Here is a 10,102-nt window from a genome sequence, read left to right as displayed (position 1 = left end):
CTGAGCCAATATGGCATTCAGAGTATCAACTTCAAGAACTCCCTTCTTCATAGGCGTCCCATTACTTACAGGATTCCTCTCAGAAGTGTACATGAACTGGTTATTAGCAACCATGTCAATGAGTTCTTGAGCTTCTGCAGGTGTTTTCTTTAGGTGAATGGATCCACCTGCAGAAGTATCCAATGACATCTTTGCCAATTCAGACAAACCATCATAGAAGATATCCAGGATGGTCCATTCTGAAAACATGTCAGTAGGACACTTTTTGGTCAGTCCTTTGTATCTCTCCCAAGCTTCATAGAGGGATTCACCTTCTTTCTGTCTAAAGGTCTGAACGTCCACTCTAAGTTTACTAAGCTTTTGAGGAGGAAAGAACTTGGCTAAGAAAGCCGTGACCAGCTTATCCCAAGAGTTCAGGCTATCTCTGGGTTGAGAGTCCAACCATATTCTAGCTCTATCTCTTATAGCAAAAGGGAAAAGCATGAGCCTGTAGACTTCAGGATCTACTCCATTAGTCTTAACAGTATCACATATCTGCAAGAATTCAGTTAAGAACTGAAAAGGATCTTCAGATGGAAGTCCATGAAACTTGCAGTTCTGCTGCATCAGAGAAACTAATTGAGGTTTCAGCTCAAAGTTGTTTGCTCCAATGGCAGGTGATGAGTATTTTGGTGGAAAAATGAATTTCTCCCAAAACACACAAATCTAACCGGCAAGTGTACCGGGTCGCATCAAGTAATAAAAACTCACGGGAGTGAGGTCGATCCCACAGGGATTGAAGGATTGAGCAATTTTAGCTTAGTGGTTAATTTAGTCAAGCGAATCAAGATTTGGTTGAGTGTTTTGTGATTTGCAGAAATTAAATTGCATGGAATTAAAGAGAACAGGAAATAAATTGCTGAATCTTAAAGAACAAGAAATTGAATGGCAGAAACTTAGAATGCAAGAAATGTAAATTGCGGAATCTTAAAGTGCAAGAAATGTAAATGACTTGATTGTAAAGGGGATTGGGACTTGGATTTGCAGAAATTAAACAAGGAAAAGTAAATTTGCATCAAGCAGAGAAGTAGAAGAGGGTTTGGGTTAAATCGGATCTTGAAGCAGAAAAGTAAATGAACATGAAAACAGTAAACAGAGAATTAGAAATTGAAAGTTCAGATCTCAGGACCCAGAGACTAGAAAACCGAGTCTAGATCTCAATGCCTTCCTAGATCCAACAAGAACAATTGCAAGGGAATTGTAAATTGTAAGGAAAGTAGATGAAGAGCAATTAACAGAAATTAAATTCAATCAAGCAGTAAATAAAGCAGAGAGATCCAAGGATGAGATTGAAACAGAATTTCTTCAATTCTCCAACCCAAGATCCAAGACAATTGTAATTGAAATTGAAAGCAATAAACTAAGAGGAAGAGAAGTGAATTCTCCTTCCCCAAGACTAAGAAATTAAAGATCACTCAATATCCAAAGCTCTCCGAAAACTATTATGAAAATTCAAAGGGAAAGCTCTCCGAAGAACTTGAATTCTATCCTATTTATACACTTTCTTCAAATGATCTTCAAGCCTTGAGTTGGGCCTTTGCTCTTGGTGGAATTGGGTTGAAAGAGGCCTTGGTTGATTGCTCTTGGAGTTTGGAGAAGAACCAAAGTGAACCAAACGAACCGGGTTGGAGTTTTGCAAAAGTTGGAGTAAAAGTTTGAGCAAAAGTTAGGACAAAAGTTAGGGGCTAACTTTTGCTCCAACTTTTCATATCAGCCACCATAACTTGCTGCTATCCACGTTGGGACAAAAGTTAGGGGTCTAACTTTTGCTCCAACGTTGGCCTCCTAATGTGTACTTATGGCGCCAACGTTAGCCCAAAAGTTAGAGGCTAACGTTGGCGCAAACTTTTGCTCCTCCCCTTGTATTTTTCATGTGCCAGCGTTAGCCCAAAAGTTAGGGGCTAACGTTGGCGCAAACTTTTGGTGGCCAGGGAGGTTTTTCTTATGCCAACGTTAGCCACCAAGTTAGGGGCTAACGTTGGCGCAAACTTTTGGTGCCCAGGGAGTGATTTTCAAGTTCCAACGTTAGCCCAAAAGTTAGGGGCTAACGTTGGGGCTAACTTTTCACCCAAAAGTTTGTGCAAAAGTTTGAGGCTAACTTTAGGTCCAGCTTTTTGCTTCCTGGTTCAATTTCACTTATTCCATTGTCCTCTCTTTACTCCTAGCTATTCCTTCTTGCTTCAACCTTTCTCCAAGCTTTCTTCACCTATCATTAATCAACCAAACACGTCAAAGCTATGCTTAAAATCATGAGATATTCATTCTTTCATAATATGTGACAATTATAGTATAAAACCTCATGAAATAGCATGAATTCATACATGGTCGATTAAATCAAAGGAAGCATGAAAATCTACCTAATTGACTTGCTTGTAGCTCAAGAAAGTGCATAATTCTAATGAAAACAAAAGAAAAAGACTAGTTAAAATAGGCTGCCATCTCTTTTACTTGTTCGAAATTTTCAATCAAGTTGTCTCTGGATTGTTGTAATTTAGCTTCTCTTAGTTTCCTCATCAGAGTCCTTTCAGGTTCTGGATCAGCTTCAACAAGAATGCCTTTTTCTCTGTCCCTGCTCATAAGAAAGAGAAGAGAAAAAGAAAAGAAGAGGAAGCCTCTATGTCACAGTAAAGAGGTTCCTTATTGGTAGTAGAAGAAAAGAGGAAGAGAAAAATCTGAACTCAGAAAGAGAGAGAGAGGGTTCGGATTTTTGGTGGGTGAGGGAGAGATGTTAGTAGATGAATAAATAAATAGAATAAGATGAGAGAGGGAAAATTTCGAAAATAATTTTTGAAAAAGAGTTAGTGATTTTTGAAAATAGTTTTTGAAAAAGGTTAGTAATTTTCGAAAATTAAAATTAAGAATTAAAATAATTAATTAATTAAAAAGAAATTTTGAAAAAGAGGGAAGATGTTTTCGAAAATTAGAGAGAGAGAGTTAGTTAGGTGGTTTTGAAAAAGATAAGAAACAAACAAAAAGTTAGTTAGTTAGTTGAAACAAATTTTGAAAAGATAAGAAGTTAGGAAGTTAGAAAAGATATTTTGAAATCAAATTTTTGAAAAAGGTAAGATAAGAAGATATTTTTGAAAAGATATGATTGAAATTAGTTTTGAAAAAGATTTGATTTTTAAAATCACAATTAATGACTTGATTCACAAGAAATCACAAGATATGATTCTAGAACTTAAAGTTTGAAACTTTCTTAACAAGTAAGTAACAAACTTGAAATTTTTGAATCAAAACATTAATTGGTGATGTTAATTTCGAAAATTTGATATAAAAATAAGAAAAAGATTTTTGAAAAATATTTTTATAATTTTCGAAAATAACTAAGAAAAATGAAAAAGATTTGATTTTTGAAAAAGATTTTGAAAAAGATAAGATTTTTAAATTGAAAATTTGATTTGACTCATAAAAACAACTAGATTTTAAAAATTTTTGAAAAAGTCAAATCTAATTTTCGAATTTATGAGAGAGAAAAAGGGAAAGATATTTTTTTGATTTTTGAATTTTTAATGGAGAGAGAAAAAAACAAGAAAAATGATGCAATGCATGAGAATTTTAGATCAAAACATGTGATGCATGCAAGAATGCTATGAATGTCAAGATGAACACCAAGAACACTATGAATGTTAAGATGAACACCAAGAACATATTTTTGAAAAATTTTTAATGCAAGGAAAACATGCAAGACACCAAATTTAGAATTTTTTAATGCTTAGACACTAAGAATTCAAGAATGCATATGAAAAACAAGAAAAGACACAAAACATGCAAATGCAAAGATCAAACAAGAAGACTTACCAAGAACAACTTGAAGATCATGAAGAACACTTATGAATGCATGAATTTTCGAAAAATGCAGGATGAATATGCAATTGACACCAAACTTATAACATGACTCAAGACTCAAACAAGAAACACAAAATATTTTTGATTTTTATGATTTGATAAATTTTTTTGAATTTTCTTTTAATTTTTTTCGAAAATATTTGGGAAAAAGGAAGCAATGAATTCATAGTTCTCAATCAAAATCCTGGGAGTTAGACATGGCTTAATAGCCAGCCAAGCTAAAACATGTTATATGAAACACTAGAATTCATTCTTAAAAATTTTGAAGAAAAATATATTTTTGAAAACAATTTTTTTTTTCGAAAACAAAGGAGAATTTTTTGAAAGAAAATTTTTGAAACATTTTTGAAAAGAAAACGAAAAGAAAATTACTTAATCTGAGCAACAGGATGAACCGTTAGTTGTCCAAACTCGAACAATCCTCGACAACGGCGCCAAAAACTTAGTGCGCAGAAATTGTGATTACACTTTGATTATGTAAAATTCATCGCTCTTTCTTTCCCTGGTAATGGCGCCAAAAACATGATGCCAATACCATGGTTCACAACTTCGCACAACTAACCAGCAAGTGCACTGGGTCGTCCAAGTAATACCTTACGTGAGTAAGGGTCGAATCCCACGGAGATTGTTCGTATGAAGCAAGCTATGGTCACCTTGTAAATCTCAGTCAGGCGGATATAAAATAGTAATGGAGTTTTCGAAAACAATTAATAAAACAGGGATAGAAATACTTATGTAAATCACTGGTGAGAATTTCAGATAAGCGAATAGAGATGCTTTCGTTCCTCTGAACCTCTGCTTTCCTGCTATCTTCATCCAATCAGTCTTACTCCTTTCCATGGCTGGCTTTATGTGATACATCACCATTGTCAATGGCTACTTTCGGTCTTCTCTCGAGAAATTGATCCTAATGCCCTGTCACGGCACGGCTAATCGTCTGGAGGCATCACCCTTGTCAATGGTTTCATCTTATCCTCTCAGTGAAAATGGTCAACGCACCCTGTCACGGCACGGCTATTCATCTGTCGGTTCTCGATCATGTAGGAATAGGATTTACTATCCTTTTGCGTCTGTCACTACGCCCAGCAATCGCGAGTTTGGAGATCGTCACAGTCATTCAATCATTGAATCCTACTCAGAATACCACAGACAAGGTTTAGACCTTCCGGATTCTCTTGAATGCCGCCATCATTCTAGCTTACACCACGAAGATTCCGATTAAGAGATCTAAGAGATACTCATTCAATTCTAATGTAGAACGGAAGTGGTTGTCAGGCACGCGTTCATAGGGAATGATGATGATTGTCACGTTCATCACATTCAGGTTGAAGTGCGAATGAATATCTTAGAAGCGAAATAAGATGAATTGAATAGAAAACAGTAGTACTTTGCATTAATCTTTGAGGAACAGCAGAGCTCCACACCTTAATCCATGGAGTGTAGAAACTCTACCGTTGAAAATACATAAGTGAAAGGTCCAGGCATGGCCGAGATGGCCAGCCCCTAAAACGAGATCACAGGATCAAAATACAATCCAGGATATCAAATACAATAGTAAAAGGTCCTATTTATAATAAATTAGCTACTAGGGTTTACATGAGTAAGTAATTGATGCATAAATCCACTTCTGGGGCCCACTTGGTGTGTGCTTGGGCTGAGCTTTAACTCTCCACGTGCAGAGGCCATTTGTGGAGTTGAACGCCAGGTTTTGATCCATTTCTGGCGTTCAACTCTGGTCCTTGATCCATTTCTGGCGCTGAACTCCAGAATTGGGCAAAGAGCTGGCGTTGAACGCCAGTTTGCGTCATCTAAACTTGGGAAAAATATAGACTATTATATATTTCTGGAAAGCCCTGGATGTCTACGTTCCAATGCAATTGGAAGCGCGCCATTTTGAGTTCTGTAGCTCCAGAAAATCCATTTTGAGTGCAGGGAGGTCAGAATCTAACAGCATCAGTAGTCCTTCTTCAACCTCTGAATCTGATTTTTGCTCAAGTCCCTCAATTTTAGCCAGAAAATACCTGAAATCACAGAAAAACACACAAACTCATAGTAAAGTTCAGAAATGTGAATTTAACATAAAAACTAATGAAAACATCCCTAAAAGTAACTAGATTCTACTAAAAACATACTAAAAACAATGCCAAAAAGCGTATAAATTATCCGCTCATCACTTACTCAAAAGCCCCTTTTCACCAAACACCCCCATATTACCCTAATCCTTATCCACGATACCAACCACCTTATGAACCATATGAACTACATGGAACCACCACAACTCCAACACAACTACTCTCAAGAACCACCTCAATATATACCAACTCCATACCCTTACCAAGGTGAACCAACTTCCAATTATGAAACTTCCCTCCCAAACCATGAACCTTCCCTTCCACCATCACCTCCCGATGAAGCCCCCACGCATGAATTGAGAGATCTTGAGTCTCATATCCTAAGGTGACAAGAGGAGGATGAAAAGAAGTTTAAAGAGCTAGGAGCCAAGATGGTTATCCTAGTGGAAGCCGTTAGCAATATGGCCTCCTCCCGATTAAGCCTAAGCAACCAAAGCACTCCCATTGATGAATGTGGAGAAGCAATTAAGGAGCCTAGTAAGGGAGTGAGTTTAGAGCTTCAAGGTGAAGAAGAGGAGTTGAAGCAAGGAGTGCAACAAGAGGAGGAAGTTAAGATAATTGAGCCGGAAGAAGTGGTTGAAGCCTTTGAAGAGGTTGACCAAGAGATGGATTCAATCATTGAAGAATTCTTATGTACAATTGAATCCTATCCAATTGGGTTTGACATGGAGATCAAAGAAGAAGATGCACAACCTCCCATGCCCTTGGTAAGCAATGAAGAAGAGATTGAATTGGAAGAGAGCTACCAAGAGGAAGAGGTTGAATTTGAAGAAGCTTGTGAAGAGGTGGAGGTAGTCAAAGAAGAGCACAAGGGAGTGGAACTTGTAAGATCATTAGGACCACCCCTTCCTAAGTCACCATCCAATACAACATTCAAGTGGGTAAAGTTCTTATCCCTAAGCTTCAATTTCTCACTTGAATATGGTTTGCTTGAGACGGATGGGCAACTTAGAGCTCTTTGTTGAGTCAAGAGTAGGAGAGAGTTGTGTAGTGGTTGGATACATCACTCTAAGTTCATGATGGTTGCATGCTCAAAGTTAAAAAGCAATAGTTGGTGTAGAACCAAATTGCATGGGTCTAGGAGAATGTTTGGGTTCCTAATTGAGAATTCTAAGGTCATGCCACCCAATTGGAATCATGATGATCAATTTGAAGATGGGTGTCAAAACAAAGTGTGGGATCCTGGATCACACAAGGAGAATCAAATTTGGGAGCTCATGGTTTGTGAAGAACTCCATCAAAACTTGAAGATATTAAAATTGAAGAATGGAGCTTATTGGAGACTCAAGCATTGATGGATGTTCAAGGATAGCTTCAAGCACAAGCCACCTTAAGAGGAGCTCCCCATAAGTCCAACTTAAGGACAATAAACAAGAGTGCTAGGTGGGAGACAACCCACCATGGTAACATCTTTTCATTTTTCCCTTTTGTACATATTAGTAGAACTAGTTTAATTTCATGTTTTGAATTGCTTAGTTGAGTTTATTTGGGAGTCTAGTAGGTTAAATAAGGTTTTATGATGTTTTGGTAGCTATTTGGAGGTTTGAAATGCTTGGTTTGGTGCAAAGACATAGAAAAATTTTGAAAAAACAGAGCACCATTTACGCGCACGCGCACTTCAGGCGTACGCGTGCCTCAAGCATTTTCGACCATCCATGCGGACGCGCCATGTACGCGTACGCGTGGATTGAGTTTTTCCACCCCTCCATACATTCACCCGAGAGTTGTGCCTAACGTGTGCCAACTTTGTGCCCAAGGCACGCGCACGCGCACCTTGCGCATACGCGCTCCTCTCAAAATAAGCCATCGTCGCGGGCGTGCCATGTACGCGTACGCGTTGCTTCCATTTCATCAATCCACGCTTACGCGCACGAGACGCGCACGCGTTGATTGCCCTGTTTCACTCACCTTCTTTTCTTCTCCTCTTTCCATTTCCTTCCTTCTTTTCTCTTCTCTTCTTTTCTTTCCACCCTTCAAACATCATCCAACACTACCAAATATCATGTAACACCATTTCTTTTAGTTAGTTTAATCTTTGTTTAATTTTTGTTTTCTATTATAAGTGTTGGATTACTAATCTTTTTACTGTTTACTGCTGCTTATTACTAATGGGATGTTAGTTTAACATCATTGTCGTTACTGTCATTGTTGGATTCCTTTGTTGAGATTGCAATTTATTACTTGGTTTGGAATTTTTCATGCTTAACACTTTTGAATACCAAGTACTTGTTACATTGCCTTCATGCATCTTACCTCTTTGAATTGCATGTTTTGGCCACCATGCATTCATCATCTATTGTTAGGCAATTGTACATTATCAATGCATTTTTTTAGGATGCTTGTTCTAATTGATCATCACCTATTTCATGCATTGAGTTTGTGGAATTGTGAAATGGGATCGAAAGCTTACCTAGCAACATATTTTTGAGCTTTCTAAGCTTTGTGGACCATGTTTGCTATGTGATCGATTTTCACTTCTATCTTCTTTTTCCTAAGCTCCATAGCATCCATGTGTTTCACCTCTATGTCACTTAGGTGTTGCAACAACTTCAATATGTGTCATTGATTGTTGTGTGAGTTTTATATACCATTTTGTTCACTAAATTTACTTACACATCAATCAATGTCCATGCATTATCCAATTTCACAATTGCTTGATTTTTTCTTGAATGCTTTTATGCTTCTTCACTACTTGTTGGGTTGTTTTAATCTATGAGTCTTTTACAGTATCTCAAGCACACTAGAATGAGTGAAGTGCATGTTTTCTTTTGTGTAGTTGTGACATAACTTTTTGTACTAGTGTGTGTGTATTCTAAACCACGCGTAATTTTAGAACCCACACACCTATCTTTCATCAATGTCACACCAATTCACTCATTCAATTCTAGTGATTTACCTCATTCCAACAATTGACGCTTCCTTGCTTTTGTATTTTCTCATCTTGCAGTGTTTACTTTGTTTTTCATGACTGATGCACCATAAGCAAAAATGGAAGCAGAAGGAAGAACACGCAGCAACCGGTTGACCTACCAGCTGAAGGTGGCAACTCGAAAAGTCGCCATACTCCCTTGCTCATTTTTAGTGCACCGAGGGCGGTGCAAACTTTTAAGTGTGGGGAGGTCGTCCGACCACTCGGTGTTTTTGGTAACAAGTTTCTAATCCCAACACTTTTGCATTTCATTTTAGGATTTTTAGTTGCACTTTCTTATTTTGCATATGTATATAATAAGCTTAGTCAAAATCATGATATCTTCCAAGAATTTTATCTATAGGGCACCCCTATTGATTGAAAAAAAAAATTTTTTTTTAGAACTTGCTTGAATTATATACTTTGTGGATCATGTTTTGAGCTAAGAACATAAGCATGTGAGATTTGAGCCTAATTGTGTGGTTACATCATACATAACCACTTATTTTCATTCTTGTGTGCATCATTCTCTTCCTATGATTGTAATCTTTGATTTGTTTAATTCTATATGTCCATTATTTTGTGTATACATGCATTTATATGATTGAGGCCATTGTTCAATTAGCTCACTTACCCAAATAGCCAACCTCTTATCTTCCATTGTTAACCAATCTTGAGCCTATGCTTAACCCATTTGTTCTTAATTGTAGCACATTACAAGCCTAAGTGAAAAATAATAAATATCCCTTAATTTGGATCTTTGATTAGCTTAGGCTAGTGAGAGTGTTTATCATTTGATTTTGGGAGAGTTGGGAACATTGGGTAGAGATAAAAGTGTGTTTACATTTTTGTTGAAAAATATTGGGAATTGGGTACATACTCATGTATTAATCATGTGTAAACCATATGCATTGATGTTCTTGTATATATTTTTGTTTGAAAAATAAATGAGAAAAACAAAAAGAAAAAAATTTATATATATGTATAAGAAGAAAAAGAAAATATATAGAAAAAGAAAGAAAAAGAAAAGCAATAAAAAGGGGACAAAATGCCCCAAAGCAAGGTTCAATCAAAGTTAATACATATGGGTGGTGATCAAAAAGAGAATGCATGAGTGTGTGAAAAAGTGAAGAATGGGTAGTTAGGTTTGTTTAGAATTGTATAGGTTGTCATA

At 36.9% G+C, this 10,102-nt stretch overlaps 1 non-coding gene across 1 annotated transcript; it reads left to right on the top strand.

Annotated features, from left to right (window-relative positions):
- Positions 1 to 243: 243 nt before the first annotated feature.
- LOC112780185 (small nucleolar RNA R71) lies at positions 244 to 351 on the top strand. Its single transcript, XR_003191038.1, has one exon. It is a non-coding gene; the product is annotated as a small nucleolar RNA R71 (small nucleolar RNA).
- The last annotated feature ends 9,751 nt before the right edge of the window (positions 352 to 10,102 follow it).

The sequence above is a fragment of the Arachis hypogaea genome, chromosome 19 (genome assembly GCF_003086295.3).
Source record: "Arachis hypogaea cultivar Tifrunner chromosome 19, arahy.Tifrunner.gnm2.J5K5, whole genome shotgun sequence".
NCBI lineage: Eukaryota > Viridiplantae > Streptophyta > Magnoliopsida > Fabales > Fabaceae > Arachis > Arachis hypogaea.
The sequence above is the reverse complement of the archived record's forward strand: the minus strand, read 5'-3'. Positions and strand labels throughout refer to the sequence as shown.